Source organism: Brassica napus, chromosome C3 (assembly GCF_020379485.1).
Source record: "Brassica napus cultivar Da-Ae chromosome C3, Da-Ae, whole genome shotgun sequence".
Lineage (NCBI taxonomy): Eukaryota > Viridiplantae > Streptophyta > Magnoliopsida > Brassicales > Brassicaceae > Brassica > Brassica napus.
This window is the reverse complement of record NC_063446.1, coordinates 48,011,635-48,030,681: the sequence shown is the minus strand read 5'-3', so window position 1 is coordinate 48,030,681 and position 19,047 is coordinate 48,011,635. Positions and strand designations below refer to the sequence as shown.

Here is a 19,047-nt window from a genome sequence, read left to right as displayed (position 1 = left end):
TTAGTAACTAATGTTGTAGCAACTTCTTTGTTATCTTTTTTCCTCTTGCAAATTTTCTTTCTTTCACTTGTCTGAAAAAAGAAACATGATATGTTAACTTTCTTCCTCATGAACACAAAACAATAGCATTGCCGTTTACACATCTAATCTAAATAAGAAATATCATTGAGAATTGAAATTAAACAAAACAAGGTAACTTTGAGTCGAGAAAAGGAAAAAGATCAACAAAAACTAAGCATGAATCTCAAACTAAATTGAATTTCACAATAAAAACTCAGAGAAGAGAGAGAGTGATAGATAGAGAGATGTTACTGTCAGCTGCATAGTTCTTGATTTGTTCAAAAACAGAGATACTTGCAGAATCAGATGGGTAAAGCTCCCAAAATGATCTCTGCATGAGACCATGCTTGACTCTGTTGTTCCCCACAAGAGAACGAACACGGGCGGCCATCCACGAAGATCTTGAGCACAGAATCCATGGTGTGAATCACTGGCGGTCGAGGAGGAGAAGCTGGAGCACGGAGACGCGAGTAGACAGCTTGGAGAGGCTAACCCGGCGGAGACGTCTTGGATCGAGAAAAAAGTTAGAGGTCGAGACAGAGAGCTTTAACCAAGTGACGGCTCCGACACTTCACCATAGACGCCACGACGGAGATCGTGAGGACTCGGGCGAGAGGGATTCGTATAGTGGTGGAATGACACATCGTGAACGGTGATGAAGGCATCGAAGGGCTGAATCCTGCGCCATTACTCTCATTCGCTGATACCGGAGAAGGAAACTGTAGTCGACGAACATAGCCCCTCCTTGGTAATCAGACATCAATTAAGGTTATATATCTTCGCCACATAGATAAGAAGGAGAACGAAAGAGAATTATGATTAGTGATTGTGGATAAGAATTGGGAAAGTGATTTTTACTTTTTTTTTTACTTTTCGTTTTGAAATTTAAACAATTAATCAATAAACCAAGATATTTTTAGTTGAGAAAGAAATGAGAGTAACAAAGAGAATGTAGTGTTGGAGGGCATATATGACAACCAACACCTTTAAAGTGTGTGGCAAATGGATTGTGTTCATTCTTGTAATTGAAAACACAAAAAGTGCTCAAGGGTGTAAATGTTTCATAAGAAAATAGTTAGTTAAATACAATTTGGCTTTAGATTAATATGTATCTCCACTAACCAAATTACCATTATACCATTTTGAGAGGTATAATTCTCTTTGAGAAACCAATGGCAAATATGTAATAATTCAAGATAGTTTAAGGGCAAAAGTTAAAAATGTTCCTTTTTAATAGTATTGATGGTTATTTTTTAAATGGGTGATTAATATTGAAAACAACTCATGCCAGCAATGGTCCAACCCAGGTCCTACTTAAATTAGATAATATTCACGGCGCCTTCCACTTTTTTCTAAGCTTAAAAAACTCCATAAGTTTTTTTGGACCACATATCATTATTTACTATGCTGATGCCATGAGTCCTACGTACAAATATGATGTCGTGTCTATATTATGAACATAGATGTCAACTTCATTATGCTTCATTCTTACTTTGGTGTTGTTTAAAGATCAGAGGATCGTGTCCTTCTCCTAGTTCTTGTGAATCTGTTTGAAATGATCTCCTCCGATCTGCCCCAATGAACCATCCCCATTAACTTAGCATTAACGGGGCCTCTCTCCACAGAAGATCAGGGTTTCTTAATTATGAAGACCATGTCGATAGCAATTTATAATGGATTGATAATATATTTCTTGTGGTCATCTAGATGCTCTCTGGCTCTAGATGAAATAGGTAATCCATCCTCACGGCTCGTTCTCTCCAGTTTCTATGTCGTTTTCTCTCCGGTTTTGTCTTCTGTCACGGCTATCGGTTAATTTGTGCAGTGTTTGATTGCAATATCATCTTTTGACAAATCTGTTAACTTGTAGGCTACATGATGTTAAGTGATAGGTATTGATCGTATTGACTTTGTTTTAAATAGATAGTGTGTTGAATCCCGGCTTCATTGGGCCTTTTGATAGCGGCTTCATAAGCATATACATCTACTACTCACAGCTTATTGGCTGGTGATCATGTTACAGGAGTGAAGAGTTTCATTAAATTCTTATTACCATTGAATTATTAAGAAACATATAACCTTTTCTTTGAATTTTTAAATTGAAAAAAGTCAATCCATGGTACACAAAAACTCCTTCATCTCCAAATAATTTTGGATTTGTGGGAACTTATAAACCACATGATCTTTATCTATAAATATTTTTAGTTGGAACTGTCTAACCTAAAAATTTAACGCCTAAAAAAGATACACCGGAAGCATAGTCCATTAGTAGTATTCCTTTCCGAGACAAATGATAAGAAGCGCTTGTTGTATATAATTCACTTTGATTTAGGATTTGATTATTTGTTTACCGTTAAGCCACTGACTAAAGAAGATGTTTATCTTTTTTTTTTATGGATGATTTTCAGATTAAGCTTTTGTTTTTGAATAATTGAATGATTGACGTTGAAGAAGACATTGATGGAATAAAATTCTTTACGACATTTGTTGATGGGAACCCTGTTTTAGAAATAAGATAAAAAAATTGGAAACGTCTTACGCGTTTTGCCATTGTGAGAACTTGGCCATGGTTCATGATCGAAGTTTTTAATAAGATTACTGGGCATAATAAAAAGGAAGCAGGCATGCAATGCTTTGATAGCTCGGTTTTGACTTTCAATCAGATGATGATTATCGAATTCTGGAATTTTATTTTCTGGAAATATGATGTCTTGGGTAAGAAAAAGAGGACGGTCACCGTCAGAAGTCATTTAGATCGAGCTGTTGTGAACGAAGACTGGGACATAAATTTAATACATTACTATTTTCAGTATTTATGTCTGTGGAGATCAGATCATCGTCTTGTCATAGATAACATCCTTGTAAAACAAATAAAGGCAAGAATTTTTTTTATAATTTATAAGTGTTAGTTGGAAAGCGAAGATATCAAACATGAGATTTTTGAGGGATGGAATTCACCAGAAATATTGACCTATGCGAATATAATGGCTCATATCTCGATTTTCCGTTGATTCTGTGGAGGAGACAAAATTATATAAATTCCGAAAAGCAAGTGGAGGAACTAAATGAATAAGTGAAGGCTACAACTGAGGAGATATCAACAGCTTTGAAGAAACTATCTGATACTCTTAAGGCTGAGGTATGGAAACAAAAAATAGAGTATGTTGGTTGCGAGAGAAAGATAGGAACTCAAATTTTTTTCATGCTTTGACAAAGCAAAGGCGCACCAAGAATCAAAGTACGAGTTTAATGGATGATTCGGGTAATATGATTGACTTGATTAGTGAAGATCTTACTACTCCCATTATATAATGGGAAGCCAAGCTAGCCATATTTTCAATCCCTCCGAGAAAGGAATCTAGGCCAGATGAGATGACAACATTATTCTATCAGAAATTCTGGGATTTAACATGTATGTTTAATTTATTACTCTTCAATGGCATTATGGCTCAATTATTGAATGGTACAAAACAATTTATCATACCGAAGAAAGATAAGCCTACTGAGATGGCCCATATTTTGCCAATCACTAGTTTTTCTAACTTGAGCTACAAAATAGTCTCCAAGGTCTTATGCCAACGGCTAAAAAAGCATTTCCATATCGTATTTACGAAACACAGCAAACCTTTGTTATTGGAAGACAAATCACAAATAACATTATGATTTCTCAAGATATGTTCCATGCACTTAGAACAATACTGGGAGGGATGAATAAGAGATTAGCAATTAAAACGGACATGAGCAAAGCATACGATATAATGAAATGGGTGTTCTTTAGATTTGTAATGCAAAACGGAGAAACAAGGGAAGATAACAGAGATGCTTGTTTCACGCGCTACCCCTCCGATATCATACTTTCATTTCGCTGATGATAGCCTTTTTCTATAAGGAGGAAACCCGTGAATATGAAGAATTTATCAAAGCAGTAAGGATATATGGAATAGCTTCGGGACAATGTATCAACCTTGATAAATTATATATACACTTTGGTAAGAGAGTCCCTGGAAATGTGAAGCAATCGATCAAAGATGCACTAGGAATTCAGAATGAAGGTGGAATGGGATCCATTGGGAATACGTGAAGATATTAGTGAATAAAAAAAGCAAGTTGTTTGCTTTTAAAGGATAAGCACAACAAAAAGTAAATGGATGGCCGGCGGCCTGGTAACTGTCAAAAGGAGTAAAGGAGGTTCTCCTCAAATCGATTGCGTTAGCACTCTCGAAACTATGTTATGTCCATCTGTCTGCTTCCATTAGACATTTGTGAAAACTAAATAGTGTCATTGCATGCTTTTGGTGGAGTTTGAATCCACCAAAAGAGATCTTTATGGGGTAAAATGGGACAAACTATGTTTACTAAGAGATGAGTGTGACCTTGGTGTACTTAATAAAGGACTTATACCATGGTCTAAAAGAGTTATAATCCATGGTATATCAGTTTTACTCGCTTGTTTCTTGTTTCCGGTTAGACAATTTATTTACTGGTTAGACAATTTGTCCTCTTTCCTGTTGTAGTCGTTTTGGTTAGACAGTTTTATTCAAAGTACTACATATCCGAACATGAAAATACTACATATCTGAAACATGAAAATAGTACATATCTGAAACGTTCAATACATGAAATACAAAATATCTTAAACATGAAATACTACATATCCGAAATATTAAATACTACAAAGCAGTTAATAAGTTTGTTTTCTAAAACATGAAAATACTACAGACCCGAAACCTCATCATAGATCTCGGCAGCTAAATTAATACGCATTGCCGAAATGCACTTGTCATATAGCCCTTCAAATCCATAGCCAATCGCCTTACATATACTTCAGAGCGTAAACACCACCGTCACGAGGGTCTTCATTCTTGGGCACACTTTTAAGTCTTGAAATCTTGAACTGCTGTGAATTCTTCTTCCGCAGCTTTTCTTGAACCATTTCATTCAGAAATAAAGGAATCATCTTGGTGAAAGGACGACACTCTTCTAGAAGATCTGTGTTGCTCGGCACAACTGTATGTATGCTGTCGTAAATGTGGATTATTTCTTCAAAAGATCCACTTCTAAAGCGACCCAATGGTTACCATTTATCAAGTGGCAAAGATACAATCGATCCACATCCATCAGCCACTTTTTGTTGTCGGAAAACTCTGGTGGGTAATTTCCATTGAAAACCTTCTTGTAAGTATCTGAGAACTCCCACGTCTTTGGATCGTATTTCTTGTAGTCCCTGACCCACATCTTGACAAACCAGTGGTCAAGAAAAGTTATCCTTGACGAAGAGTGATACCACTCAAATTACCCTAAGGAGTGAATTACTCTCTCAAATAAGAGGTTCAGATGCAGTACTTAGGGATCGAATTCACAAGGAGCTAGGGAACCTATTAAATCTAGTCAAATTATTAATTCTAAGTGTTTCTTGTTTTATGGTTTAAAAGTAAATAGCAATCCTAATTGAGCAAGTCTATTGCTCGACTAACAAGATGATTGGGGGTCACTACAAGAAAAAAGGGTATTGATAGCACCTCGGGATAGCACGGATTTTCAAACTGCTACGACAGATTAATTTTTCGTTTTGGGAAAGTATTCATAGCATTAACTTAATGCTACCAAGAAAAATAAGCAAGCGGGAAAAGAAAAACACTGATGCCGCCTATACTTGGTAAAATTTCGACAACCGCGAAGTGCTTAATTAGTTCCCTCTTTGCTTTAAGACTTAGACTACATAAGGAAAAAAAAATCAGTCTTCGCACAGAAAATAAAAAAAAAGTTATTAGAGTCACGGAGAAAACTCTCTCGAGAACAAACCCTAATCTCGTCACCGTTACCCTATCTCCAACCGACGAAACTCTCTGTCGATACCTTGAAACCCGATTTTGTGCTCTGTAGCTCAAGCTTAGTTGAAAAGAGGAGGATGGTCTGAAGTTGTGAACGGATCCAAGCTCAGTTGAATCAGACGAGGAAAAAATCTGACTCTTCACCATCCGCGAGGTCCTTGCTCTATCTCTATCTCTCTCTCTCTCACTCCCTCTGTTTTGAATCTAACGGCATTTTGACAGAGGCGAACACAGTTCCGAGCTTCCCTTCCTCGGTAGGGGAGGCGGAGAAGAATGAGGAATAGGATGACGGCGGTGAAGATATAGGTTAGTTTCGTGTTATCTTTCTCCCACTCTATTAATTGGACTGAATATTTTCTAGGGTTTGTGATTTCTGATCTTTGTTTCCTCATATGTATCTGTGCAGATTGTGGTTGAGTATGTTCCAGAGCAGCCCGAGTTTGAAGATGGTTTTAATGTTGAGTTCAAGCAAATCTTTGAGAAGTTTAACTTCAAGGAACCTGTCTGATTATCTCTTTCTAAGAGACAGTTTTAGTATCATGGTAGGCATTAGCTTATGATTAAAAGTGAATGACTCTATTGTGTTCATAAAAAGTTTCTGTCTTGCAGGTTGAAGTTTGTAAGTTAAATGAAGAAGTTTTACGGTTGGAGCAGATGGTATCTTAATAGAGGCTTGTCAGAATTTGAATATGTTCCTTCTCTTTCTGGTATGAATTGCATATATCTCTGTTTCTTATTGATTTTTCTTGTGTGCGGTTATTTAGTACACCTTAATTAAGTCATTGGGAGATTGAGTTTTGTTTAGGACCTAACTATAGTTTCTCTCAGTTTTCATTGTATTTTTGTTTCTCCAGTCAAGATTCTGAACCATTATTCACGCTATACTCCTTTTGCGTTGTCAATTTGAACTGAAGTTGATATCGTATACGTTTAAATATTGTCTGACTGAAATATTTTGAAAATCACGTTAAGCTTTGTTTCTAGATTAATTTAATATCCGCATGTTAGTGTAGTCCAATTTATTAGAATACAAATTTGATAGGCTTGGATCACTGAAACTTAAGCTCACATCCTTTTCTTCAGCTTGCGAGGTTTTGAGATGCATCGCTTTGTGTTAAGAGAAGATCTACACATCAGATCCAGACTCTCTGATTCATCATCTGCAATGGCTCTTGGGTTACTTCAGATCCTAGTTATCAAGAAGAAGTAAGTGTACATCTCTTAAACTTATAGACTATGAAGTGAATGTATTATCCATTCTTAATTCAGAAGCTTAGACAACTGAACCTTTTTGATTGTTTTTTTTAATAGTATTCATGATCGTTCTATCATTTTACCCTTGGTGTACATGTACTGCTCATTGGACACCAAACTCCGGAGACATGAGTGTACTTCAATACGATGAAGTGAAAATGCAGAAACGGTCGGAATCATGTTCCTCTAGCACAAGCGCAGTGACTGGTGAAATGGCTTTACATTGGGTAAATGACACAGACTTATGTGATTTGTATTTCAGAATCCTGATCAGGTTTATGTTTCTTCACTCCTATAATATTGATCATCTATTTTGGTTTATGTTAAAAAAGGATCATACTTTATGAACATAGGCAATTTGTTGGCATGTGTGATTATATAGTGGTCTTGTGAGAACATAATTGCTAGTAACGTTGCTTATTGATTCCTTCCGGTCAATTACATATGCTTCTTGGTCCCAATGGCTGTGTGGATAATGGTACCCCCTTCTAAAGGTCTGTCTCCACTCTCTCTCATTAAAAGTCTATCAAAGCAATTTAGCTGATCTTGGTCAGGAAAATGTCTGATCTTTCGATACTGCTTGTGTGAGTGACACCTCATTAAATATGCTTGCAGATTTTAGTCAGTGTACTGAATCCAAACCAGCAGAACTGTCTTTGTGTAAAAACCTTAAGAATTTTTGTATTTCAGAATCCTAATCATCAGGTTTATCTTTCTTCCTCTCATCTATTTTGTTTTTATATTAAAAAGGATCATATACTTTATGAACATAAGCAAAATCTGTTTTTGTCCCCACTGCCAAGACAGATCAGTTAACGGGAGTCTGGTTATTAAAGTGCATCCACTACACTTTCTCTGAGAGATACATGCTAAGGCCAAGAAGGAAAATGGGATTTCAAGGTTTTGATTTAGTTCCCCATGTTTTCTTGTCTTTTATATATTTAGTTCTGATATTGTAATGATGTTTGTGTAAGATTTGATGAAAATGTTTACATGTTTGTGGTACTGATATAAGTACATTTTGGTTTATTAATGAAATATAAATTGAATATTATTTTTTATGTCAATCTAATTTACAACAAAACATGTTTCTATGAACAGGTTCTAATAGCACATAACCGATTATAGATATAGCATTGATACATTACTATGATAGAACATACGATAACGTTCAAAATAAAAGCTACCATAAGATTTCACTAACCATAGCAAGTTAAAAACAAAGCTATCATATGCTCTTTATATAATAGCGTTTAAAAAAATGCTATTATATATGGGAGACCTAAGATAGCTGGGGCAGACATAGCGGTTTCAATAACGCTAACAAAAGCATATTATAGCTGTTTTCTTATGCTAAGAAAGGACATTTTTCTTGTAGTGGGTGTAACTTATTGGAAGATATTAGATGCAGGGTTTCTATTCAGGTGTTGGAGATTATAATCGAATAGATGCCTAACAGTTGCATGCATGATATATTAGAGCTCAACTCCTTAATCACAGTGATCAGTGATGGCAATGTTTCACTGGTTAACTAACTAGATCTTGGATCTCAATTGTCATCTTTTGATCACAAGAAAGTGTCGATCGATGATCCTATAAGGATATCGATCGATACACCTTTCGCAATATCAATCGATTGTCAGAAGACAATATCGATCGATGCTTCTAGCTAAGCCATAGGCATAGGTTGATAATGCTCACTAGTCTCCTAGATCAGCGGTTAGCATCTCTTTAGCAGTCCTAGCATGACATATTAGATTCATGACATGATGGTCAAGTATGCTTGACTCATGCTAACTCCTAGGTTCATGTTCTAGTTAGCAAGGCTAAAACAAGCATTAATGAAAAATCAATCAATGAATATCACAACTTAGCAAATCTATAGCTGAGGCTAATCCCTCTAACCTATTTGAACCATGAATCTAACAAGTGAACTACTCAGACATAGGTAAGCAATTCATGACACAAAATATAGATAAAAACTGCATAGAATAAAATGGATGAATCAATGGAGTTCCAATCACAAATCTCTCTATGATTTTCTCTCCTAAAACTCTCTGCTGAAAATAAGAATACAATGGTGGCCAAAAGTTCCGTTGCCTCCTAACACTTAGGCAAGTATATAACTATTAGGTTAAAAACTCGTCAGGGGTAATCTTGTAATTTGGTGAAGCCTTGGGTTTAAAGTCGGCTGGAACCAAGTCGCGCATCTCGACATCGGTCGATGGTATAGGATGTACATCGATCGATCATAATCTTCAAGCGTCGAGGCTTCTCTTCTGTATCAATCGACGGCACTGGATGTGCGTCGAACGATTGCTTCTTCTTCGTATCGACCTCTAATGGTCAGCTCGGATGAAATCTCTTTTAAGCTTCTAAATGCTCCATAATCATCACTTTACTCCAAGATACTCCTGAACATGAAAACATACCTAATAGGATAGAATATATAATATATAGATAGTAAAACACTTATATACCATGGATGAAAATGGGTCAAATCCATGGTATATCAACTCCCCCAGACTTACCCTTTTGCTTGTCCTCAAGCAAAACAAACATGCAGTTTCTCTGAAAGAGGTTTGAAAACAGCAAGGACTTATAGATTTAAAACACAGAAATCATCACCTCTACAATTTCGCAAACCACATCTAAAAAGTCCTAATCACAAAAGCACATTATGCATTATCCTAGTTTAGCAACCAAATTCAACTAGTCTACAACTTAGCATATCCTGTCTGACATTCCCCTCTACTAACCTCATTTCTTAGCATAAATATTAAAGTGAATGCTTTACCTTGGGAGTATCGATCATAGGATGCAAGGATTTTCAGACAAGTATCTGAAACTGCAGGTAAAAGTTAGTTCCTAAATTTCCTCTCTATAATTTCTCTCTTGAGTCAAAGTCTGCTTATATTGCAAGATCAGTGACCAAGATTGGACAGGCTTCCATGAATCAAGACTTAATGGTGGTTGCCACCAAGCCCTGTTCACTTCTTTTTGACCTATATCCAAGAATTCTTTGTGAAGCGAGCCTTGAAGATTGCCGCCTCCAAGTCCCGTTCGAATTCTTTTATTGGAATCTTTATGAATCAAGCCTTAATGGTTTTAGCCACCAAGTCCTGTTCAGATTCCTCCTAACTAAATCCTAAGTCCTAATTAAGTAATAAATTTTGTACTTTTTTTTTTTTTTAAACTAACCAACTACTCTAGGGTCGAAATAGAGAGAGAAAATGTGATAAATGAATCTACACAAGAAGTTACCTTCCAGACTTGTCTGAAGAATCTGATCCCATGTATACCAAGCCCCAAGACAAGCGATTATGTCAGGTTTATTATTGGAGGTCAGCTTTGGTTCATTCAAACAATCAAGGCAAGTGTGTATAGTTGACATGTTGATCCACTTTAGCATCTTTAGTACTATCTGTAATCAGTAAATCTAGAATGTTGCTAAAGAGTGGTTAGACATTCAAGTATAAATCAATAATAAGATCATAGTCCCTTTCACATAGCAAAGCATAATTTATTAAAAATCTTTTTATAAGAATCAGAATAAATTATATCAGTAAATCTCCCCCCCCCCCGACTTAAATTACACTGTCTCAGTGTAACACAGTCGGAGTTATGGTGGAAACTAAATCATAAGTACTCAATGTAACAAGTTAGGAAGATAAACCTGACCGGAGTGGGAATCGATCGATGTGCATCGGTATGCATCGATCGTCGTATGTGATTGTAGGTTGATCGATGTCGACATCTCGTCCACGGTCAATATGGTGATCATCCTACTTGGGTCTTGCAATAAATCTGAAAGAATGAAAACGAAAGTAAATACTAGTTACTAAGAAAACCAATTAAAATTACCTAATAGTGGGTTGCCTCCCACTCAGCGCTTTGTTATAGTCATTTAGCTTGACTATGGAGGTCTGTGGCTAGTTGGTGGAAAGACAGCTACTTGTTGGGAAACAAGCATCCACCTCATCTCTGCACATTCTGGACCAAGCTGCAATGAAACTTCTTGTGGCCTCATCATTTATGCTCCATCTTTCATCCATCTTATGCATTGCATTTGAGAAGTTCTGTAGCCTTTCTTGGGTGTTTTCAATACTGAACTGATGCCATCCTATCTTGTCGTAGGCGTATGCTGATAGCTCGTTCAGTTCCTCATGCATTGACTCCATTTTGTTTTGTATCAGCTGCTCGGCGTCTGGTGTAGACGTGGTATCGATCGATGCGACCAAGTGTTTAGCGATCGATTTGGAGCGTTCTCTGTCGATCGATTTGGAGCGTTCTCTGTCGATCGATGCTGATATCTGGTGTTGAGATGCAAATTGCCTCTGAATGGCTTTGACTTCCTTCTGTAACCACTCTGCATTGCTATCCAGTCCATTGAGTCTGACGTCGAATGGAAAGTAGATGTCATCACACCACTTCTCAAACCGGTCCTCCATGGTGTCTATAGCTGTGTAAAGCTTTGATGTGATCTGATCAACTTCTGCTACTATGCAGGGAAGATGTTATGTAGGTTTCTTAACGTCAAGCGATGCCCTGCGGAACCTATCGATCGATGTTGAACATTCTTCCTGCAAATCATGTTGATCATTAAGCGTGCCAATGTCCTTCTGGACATTCATCATCTGTGTAGACAAGGTGTCCAAGTATCCCATGATAGGTTAGGTGAAACGGTCGTGCATATCCTTGTATGTTTGTAACCTATCTTCCATGGCTGCGAACTTGCTGTCGATCGATGTGATGGTGCAGATATCGATCGATGTAGCTGGTTGTTGGTCCTTCTTATGAATGGTGTCCAAATCTTGATGTAGCAGATCAATTCTCGTGCTTAACCAGTCCACGTTGTTGTTGAGAGGGTTTGCATACGTCGTTAATCTTCGTGTTGATGTATGCAATCTCCCATTCATCCTTTTTCTCTGCCAAATTTTCCGGTTCTGTAGGAATCTGGGATGTTTGTGGCCTGACGTCGATCAATGTTGCGTTGTTGGCGTCGATCGATGGTGATGTCGTAGCTTCTTTCTCAAGAATGTGCTGCATACTCTCAATCTCTGTCCTCATCTCTGCCACACTTCTGAAAAGCTCATTGTAACCTCTGTCCAAAGGTTGATAAGTGTCATCTACCAATGTCTTGAGTTCATCTCCTAGTTTTTCCTGAGCTCCACAAATACCAGTCACCATCTCATTAATCCCATCCTTGGTGTAGATCTTCGGTGCCAGTTTTGTAGGTGTGAAAGAAGTGGCATGTTCTGGAAGACATATGTGACTCTCCTCAAATAGGGATGCTCTCTCCAGAATTTTTCTGATGTTGTCCTTGGTAACAGGGATCATCTCACCAGCTCTGCTCCTTGCATATCCAGACTCATCTTTGTAGACACCATATTCGTCCTTCTGTTCCCATCTGAACTTTCTGGCTCCATAGATGTCATAAGCGCGACGTACACATTCGTAAAGTCTGTTGATCGATGGTTAAGGTGCCCTGTCGAACGATGTAAGAGCATCCTTGTCGATCGATGTTTGGCCAACTGGTTGGCACGATTGGTGTGAACCAATTTCTGTTGTGTCGGCCCTTGGATGTTCGTCTGGAACAGCTGCGATGTTGTTTGGAATGCTGCGTTGCTGCAAAAAAAAGTTGTCTGGTCCATTGACCAACTGAAGAATATCTGCTTTGTCCTCCTTGGATACTTGTAGAATTCTCCCATCCATAGCTCTTGCATGGCCATCTGGGTCCCTGAAAATACCAAATTCATCAGGAGTCAGAAAACCGTAATCAATACTCATATTCTTCTTAGTAAATAAAGAAAGTTTAGGTTTAGAATGAGAATCAATCGATGTTGATACTGGAGTATCGATCGATGGTAGACGTTTGTCTGCTGAATTAGGTTTTTTGGATCGGATGCTCTTCCTTGATGTTCCTTCTGATTTGTTTGTGGGAGCATTCATCTTTTCTGCTATGGTGTCGTGAGAAGTAATCTGGGGTACAAAACTCCTTATATAGGTATTGGTAAACCTACTTGGAATTGGAATATTTCCTTTTTCCTTTTCAAAGGCGGCGGCTCTAATATTGATCGATGTACCTGGTGTGGTATCGATCGATGCATAAGATCGTTTTTCTGGATGAGGGTGGGTGTCGATCGATGGTGGAGACGTGTTGTTGAAGGAATGTCTTGAATATCGTTCATCCTGCATAGCAATCTCTATAGCTCTTTCCTTCCAGTAATCCTCATCATACTCCCCAGTAGATGAAGGAATTACAGTCTCTACTGCAAAACTTTCATGGAATCCACTGTCTTCCCAACTGCCTATTGAATAGTCATCACTTCCTTTTTTGTTGGGTTGTTGAAAGGCAAAGTCTGGATAAAACTGATCTGGTAATGTGAAGTGGTCTACCGGATGCTTCCCGTCGAGTGACGTGGGATAGTGTTCATCGGTCGTCGGTGACTCATTGGAATCAATCGATGATGCAGTGTGAGTGTCGATCGATTCCGAGTACTCTGTTTCGTACTCTGCTCCACAATGGCATGCTGCAATGTAGCCAAGATCATTTCCAAGCTCCACGAGGTTGACATGTTGTGTCACAACTCGAATTAGGTCATAGTGGACGTCTGTATTTATCAGTGTCAGACATAATCTGTTGGTGTTCATGTCACATACAGCTCCTACTGTAGCTAAGAAAGCTCTTCCAAGCAGAAGTGAAGAGTTCCAGTTAAGCTTGATGTCCAGGACATGAAAATCTACTCTGATAAGGGTATTACCAATCTGTACCTCAAGGTCTCTTATGATGCCTCCTGAGCTTCTTTCTGAAAGGTCCACGAAGGTGAAAGATTCTGATGAAGGCTCTATTTTCAGACCCAGCTGGTCTGCCATAACCTTAGGTAGTATGCTGACTGATGCTCCTGTGTCACAAAGTGCATGGGGAAATTCAATACCCTTCACCTCACATGGTATTGTGAACTTCCTAGGATCACTCTTCTTCTTCAATGTGATCCTTAGTTTCATCCTTTCCCTGACATGATGAAACATTCTCCTAATGTCCTCCTCAGTATCCTTAGTCTCTCTGAAGAACATCCACAACCGGTGTGTGTAATAAACTTCATCAAAAGGTTTCTCCACTGGGATTCTAAGGACTCTCTTAGTGAAACCATCCATCTCCTTCTTATTAGCTTCCCTCTTAAGATTCTTAGGAATCTTCTCCTTTTGTTTCCTTAACCTTCTTCCTTCAGTTGCCTCATCATCTTTCATAGGCTCTGGTGTAGTGTCTGAAGGGTTGGTTGTAGGTTCTGGTGGGTTTGCTAAAGGTTTTGGTGGTGGTCTGAGTGCGTTAGTTCGGTCACTATCAATAGATAGTAATCGCACTCGGTAGGTGAGAGGTGCATGTCGATCGATGGGAGGTGAGGGGGGTCGATCGATATCAGTCTCTCTCTGTCGGTCGACTGCTGGCTCATGCCGTCGATCGATTTTGACGTAGAAATGGGAGGGTGGGTGAGGATGTTTTTCTGCGAATTCCTCATGAGTCATGATCCGAACTGCACTACACTCCGCAGTCAATTTAGCAGATGACGTCAATCGATGGTTAGGGTAATCCGTCGATCGATCTTCGTCATGGTCTGTCGAGCGATGTGCATCCATTGACATCTGTCGACACCATAGTGATCCGCCGAAACTCATGGAGCTTTCAACTTCGAAGTCTCCTTCTCCAAGCTTCTCATGCTTCACCACTTGCCAGAAATCATCGTCTATGATGGCATTTACGTGGTGTTTTGCTTTCTCAACTCATGCGTCTTTAGCCAAGGCTTCTTGCCTCTTTACAGTGTCTCCAGTATGAACCACTTGCATTTCAAGCTTCCTCACCTGAGTCCTTAAGGTCTCAATTCTCGTGTTCAGACTGTTGTAGGCGGAATCTATCTTCCCATTGAAGTCCACAGTGAGTTGTTGCTGTCCATTCAGAACTCTGTCAAGCATTCGTTCAATCTTTCTTTCCTGGGTCTGTGGTGGTGGATTCTGGTAAAATGAGTTTCCATAGCCTCTGCTGTTGTTGCTGAAAGGTTTCTGGAACTGTGAACTCTGGTTACTCCTCTGACCATTGCCATAGAAGTTTATGTTTCCACCCTGGTTTCTAGACCTCTGAAATCCAATACCTCCAATTTAGTTCACATCTTCTTCTCCTTCCATGTCTACAGCTACTTCTCCTTCAACTGAGCAGACCTGCTTCCTAAGAAGCTCATGAACCACATCTAACTTTGCTCTAACTTCGTCCATCTGCTCTTTCCCTAGGGATGCAACAGACTTCTTCCTCTCAAAGTCAGTGTTCTTGGTGCTGATGATGTTTGCTAGATTTTCTATCAGTCTCAAAGCTTCCACCGGATTCCTGGTGTTGAAGTTTTCCTCGCTAGCTGTATCAAGAGCCATCTGATACCTCAAGGTGATACCTCTAAAGAAAGTGCTCAGCAGTTGCACTTCGTTGAATCCGTGGTGTGGACAGTCTCGCTGAAAGAACTTGAATCTGATCCACGCATCTTTGAAAGACTCTCCAGTCTCCTGCGCGAATGTAGCAATTTTGCTCCTCAAGTCTTCAGCGCGTGCCTCATCAAAGAAGTTTCGCAAGAAAGCATTCTTGATGTCGGCCCAGGATGTTAGAGATCCTGTGAGTAGCTGCTCAAGCCAGTGCATCGCTTCTCCAGTCAGAGAATACTTGAAGAGCTTGCACAATAGGTTGTCCTCGGGGACTCCATCCATTCGAATAGCAGCGATAAGATCCTCGAACCTCTCTAGATGGTCCATAGGATGCTCGTGCGGTAACCCAGAGTAGGGTATCTGCGACACCAGTGTGTAGTACTAAGGCTTCAGCTCGAAATTCTGCTTCTGAATCTCTGGTAGTTGAATAGCTGATTTGTTGGCGTAGTACTCATCTAGACGATTGTAGTCAGCCAGTGCCCTTGGTCGAGCAGCCTCTTCTACAGGTTGAGCAGCTCCTGTAGCATCAGTATCAGGGATTACATTTCCCTAAGCGTCTAGTTTCTGACCTGTTGCATTACGCAGATGACCATCCTGGTCATACAGGTTTCCATTCTCGTCCTGTCTGAGAATAAAAATCGCAACCATGTTTTGCGACTGATGATCGATCGATGTACGTGGTGTAGTATCGATCGATGTCGAATGATGTAGATCGGTCGACGATGAAGGTCGGGTGTCAATCGACGGTTGGGTGTGAGAATCAGTCGACGTGAAAGCTGCTGTGTCGAGCGATGTGGAACGTTGGTCTTTACGGATCGTTCGTTCCAAGTGAGCACGATCTTCTGAGAATAGCAGGTGTTTGTCCTTGTTGCTTCTGGTACTGCTGGGCATGCACCTGAAAAGACAAGAAAAAATTTTGTGTCAGAATGGGGGTAGAGAAAAAAATAAGAATTAATAACACTAAATCTAATGGCGATCAAAGCTCCCCGGCAACGGCGCCAAATTTGGTACCACTCAAATTACCCTAAGGAGTGGATTACTCTGTCAAATAAGAGGTTCAGCTGCAGTACTTAGGGATCGAATCCACAAGGAGCTAGGGAACCTATTAAATCTAGTCAAATTATTAATTCTAAGTGTTTGTTGTTTTATGGTTTAAAAGTAAATAGCAATCCTAATTGACCAAGTCTATTTGCTCGACTAACAATATGATTGCGGGTGTAACTTATTGGAAGATATTAGATGCAGGGTTTCTATTCAGGTGTTGGAGATTATAATCCTATAGATGCGTAACAGTTGCATGCATGATATATTAGAGCTCAACTCCTTAATCACAGTGATCAGCGATGGCAATGTTTCACTGGTTAACTAACTAGGTCTTGGATCTCAACTATCGTCTTTTGATCACAAGAAAGTGTCGATCGATGATCCTATAAGGATATCGATCAATACACCTTTTGCAATATCGATCGATTGTCAGAAGACAATATTGATCGATGCTTCTAGCTAAGCCCTAGGTGTAGGTTGATAATGCTCACTAGTCTCCTAGATCAGCGGTTAGCATCTCTCTAGCAGTCCTAGCATGACAGATTAGATTCAGGACAGGATGGTAAAAGATGCTTGACTCATGTTAATTCCTAGGTTCATGTTCTAGTTAGCAAGGCTAAAACAAGCATTAATGAAAAATCAATCAATGAATATCACAGCTTAGCAAATCTATAGTTGGGGCTAATCCCTCTAACCTATTTGAACCCTGAATCAAACAAGTGAACTACTCAGACATAGCTAAGCAATTCATGACTCAAAATATAGATAAAAACTGCATAGAATAGAATGGATGAATCAATGGAGTTCCAATCACAAATCTCTATATGATTTTCTCTCCTAAAACTCTCTGCTGAAAATAAGAATACAATGGTGGCCAAAAGCTCCATTGCCTCCTAACACTTAGGCAAGTATATAACTATTAGGTTAAAAACTCGTCAGGAGTAATCTTGTAATTTGGTGAAGCCTTGGGTTTAGAGTCGGCTGGAACCAAGTCGCGCATCTCGCGTCTCTACATCGATTGATGGTACAGGATGTACATCGATCGATCATAATCTTCAAGCGTCAAGGCTTCTCTTCAATATCGATCGACGGCACTGGATGTGCATCGAACGATTGCTTCTTCTTCGTATCGACCTCTAATGGTCAGCTCGGACGAAATCTCTTTTAAGCTTCTAAATGCTTCATAATGATCACTTTACTCCAAGATACTCCTGAACCTGAAAACATACCTAATATGATAGAATATAAAATATATAGATAGTAAAACACTTATATACTAAAATATATAGATAGTAAAACACTTATATACCATGGATGAAAATGGGTCAAATCCATGGTATATCAAAGAGTATGGTGAAGGGTCCTTCATAGATCTTTTATGAAACATAAGCATTGCAGATGTCATATGCTGTAAATAAAAAAAAGATTCCAAATTGCGAGTGTCAACACTAATAAAATGAATGTCTTACAGAATGCTTGTCCATGTTCATACAATTAAAAATGATAAACTTACAGGATCTGTTAGCCACCTGGATTCATCTGTTTCCCAATCTTTTCTTGGCGTTGTTAGCTAGAAGTGAGCGTCTGAATGGGATGTGCCTACGTCTTCGTCATCACTGAAATGAGTAAAAAAAATAACCTCTAGTTAGTTTAGCAGTAATGGATCATGAAGAACAAATAAGACATGATAATCATTACACTTACGCATGAGTTCACGGGAAATCCAGTAACTTCTTCCATTTTGTCTCAGAAACTTTATCTGAAGGATCATAGTAAGCCTTAGATAGAGTCACTTGTTATGATCCTCTTCACAGTTGACTTCCCTACATATGGATAGACTTGAGTCTTTGTCAGTTGTGGCTTGCGTGTTTTCAAAGGTCCATCCAAGAATGATGCCACCAACTGGTCTAATGTGGCATCTAGTTTACCATATTTGTTCTTGTCTTCTGAACTAGACCATGTTTCAGCAGAATCTCTAAGTTGTGGAACTACATTCTTCTCCTTTTTCACGTTTTTCAATCTTCCGGCGGGTATTTTTGCTTGATTTTTTCAACAACCTTCTCACCATCAGTGTCAAGTAAAAACATGAGACGTTAGCTTGACCTCGGAATTTTGGCTTTCTTTCTAACCATACATTGTACTACCGCATCCAAATGTGATGGTGCCATGTCTTGGACCATCCATAACAATTTGAGTATGTAAAAAACATATAAATTTAATTTTGACTAGTTAGTTACTTTAACCTGAAATAGACATACTAGCAAGGGAAGCAAAACACTAACCGGGTCATTGATGTTGACTTCATCTTCTTGATTTACAAAGTGTGCATCATTTTTGGGGGCAATAGCTTGCATCTTCTTTCTAAGTTTAGCAATTTCTTTTCTAAAGTTGATAT

The 19,047-nt window shown here is 38.8% G+C and overlaps 1 long non-coding RNA gene and 1 other non-coding gene across 6 annotated transcripts; both read left to right on the top strand.

The window, feature by feature from the left end:
* Positions 1 to 5,592: 5,592 nt before the first annotated feature.
* On the top strand, positions 5,593 to 8,199 carry LOC111213143. 5 transcript variants are annotated; one of them, XR_001277280.3, is made up of 9 exons: positions 5,608 to 6,045; positions 6,114 to 6,197; positions 6,298 to 6,433; positions 6,501 to 6,598; positions 6,975 to 7,097; positions 7,203 to 7,419; positions 7,528 to 7,639; positions 7,761 to 7,850; positions 7,953 to 8,199. It is a non-coding gene; the product is annotated as an uncharacterized LOC111213143 (long non-coding RNA). The 5 variants fall into 5 exon arrangements; XR_007321389.1 differs by having other exon boundaries at positions 5,593 to 6,045; positions 7,203 to 7,639; XR_007321390.1 differs by having other exon boundaries at positions 5,598 to 6,045; positions 6,975 to 7,372; positions 7,499 to 7,639.
* Positions 8,200 to 15,618: 7,419 nt separating this feature from the next.
* Positions 15,619 to 15,726, top strand: LOC125584844. The gene has a single exon (XR_007321751.1). It is a non-coding gene; the product is annotated as a small nucleolar RNA R71 (small nucleolar RNA).
* Positions 15,727 to 19,047: the final 3,321 nt, after the last annotated feature.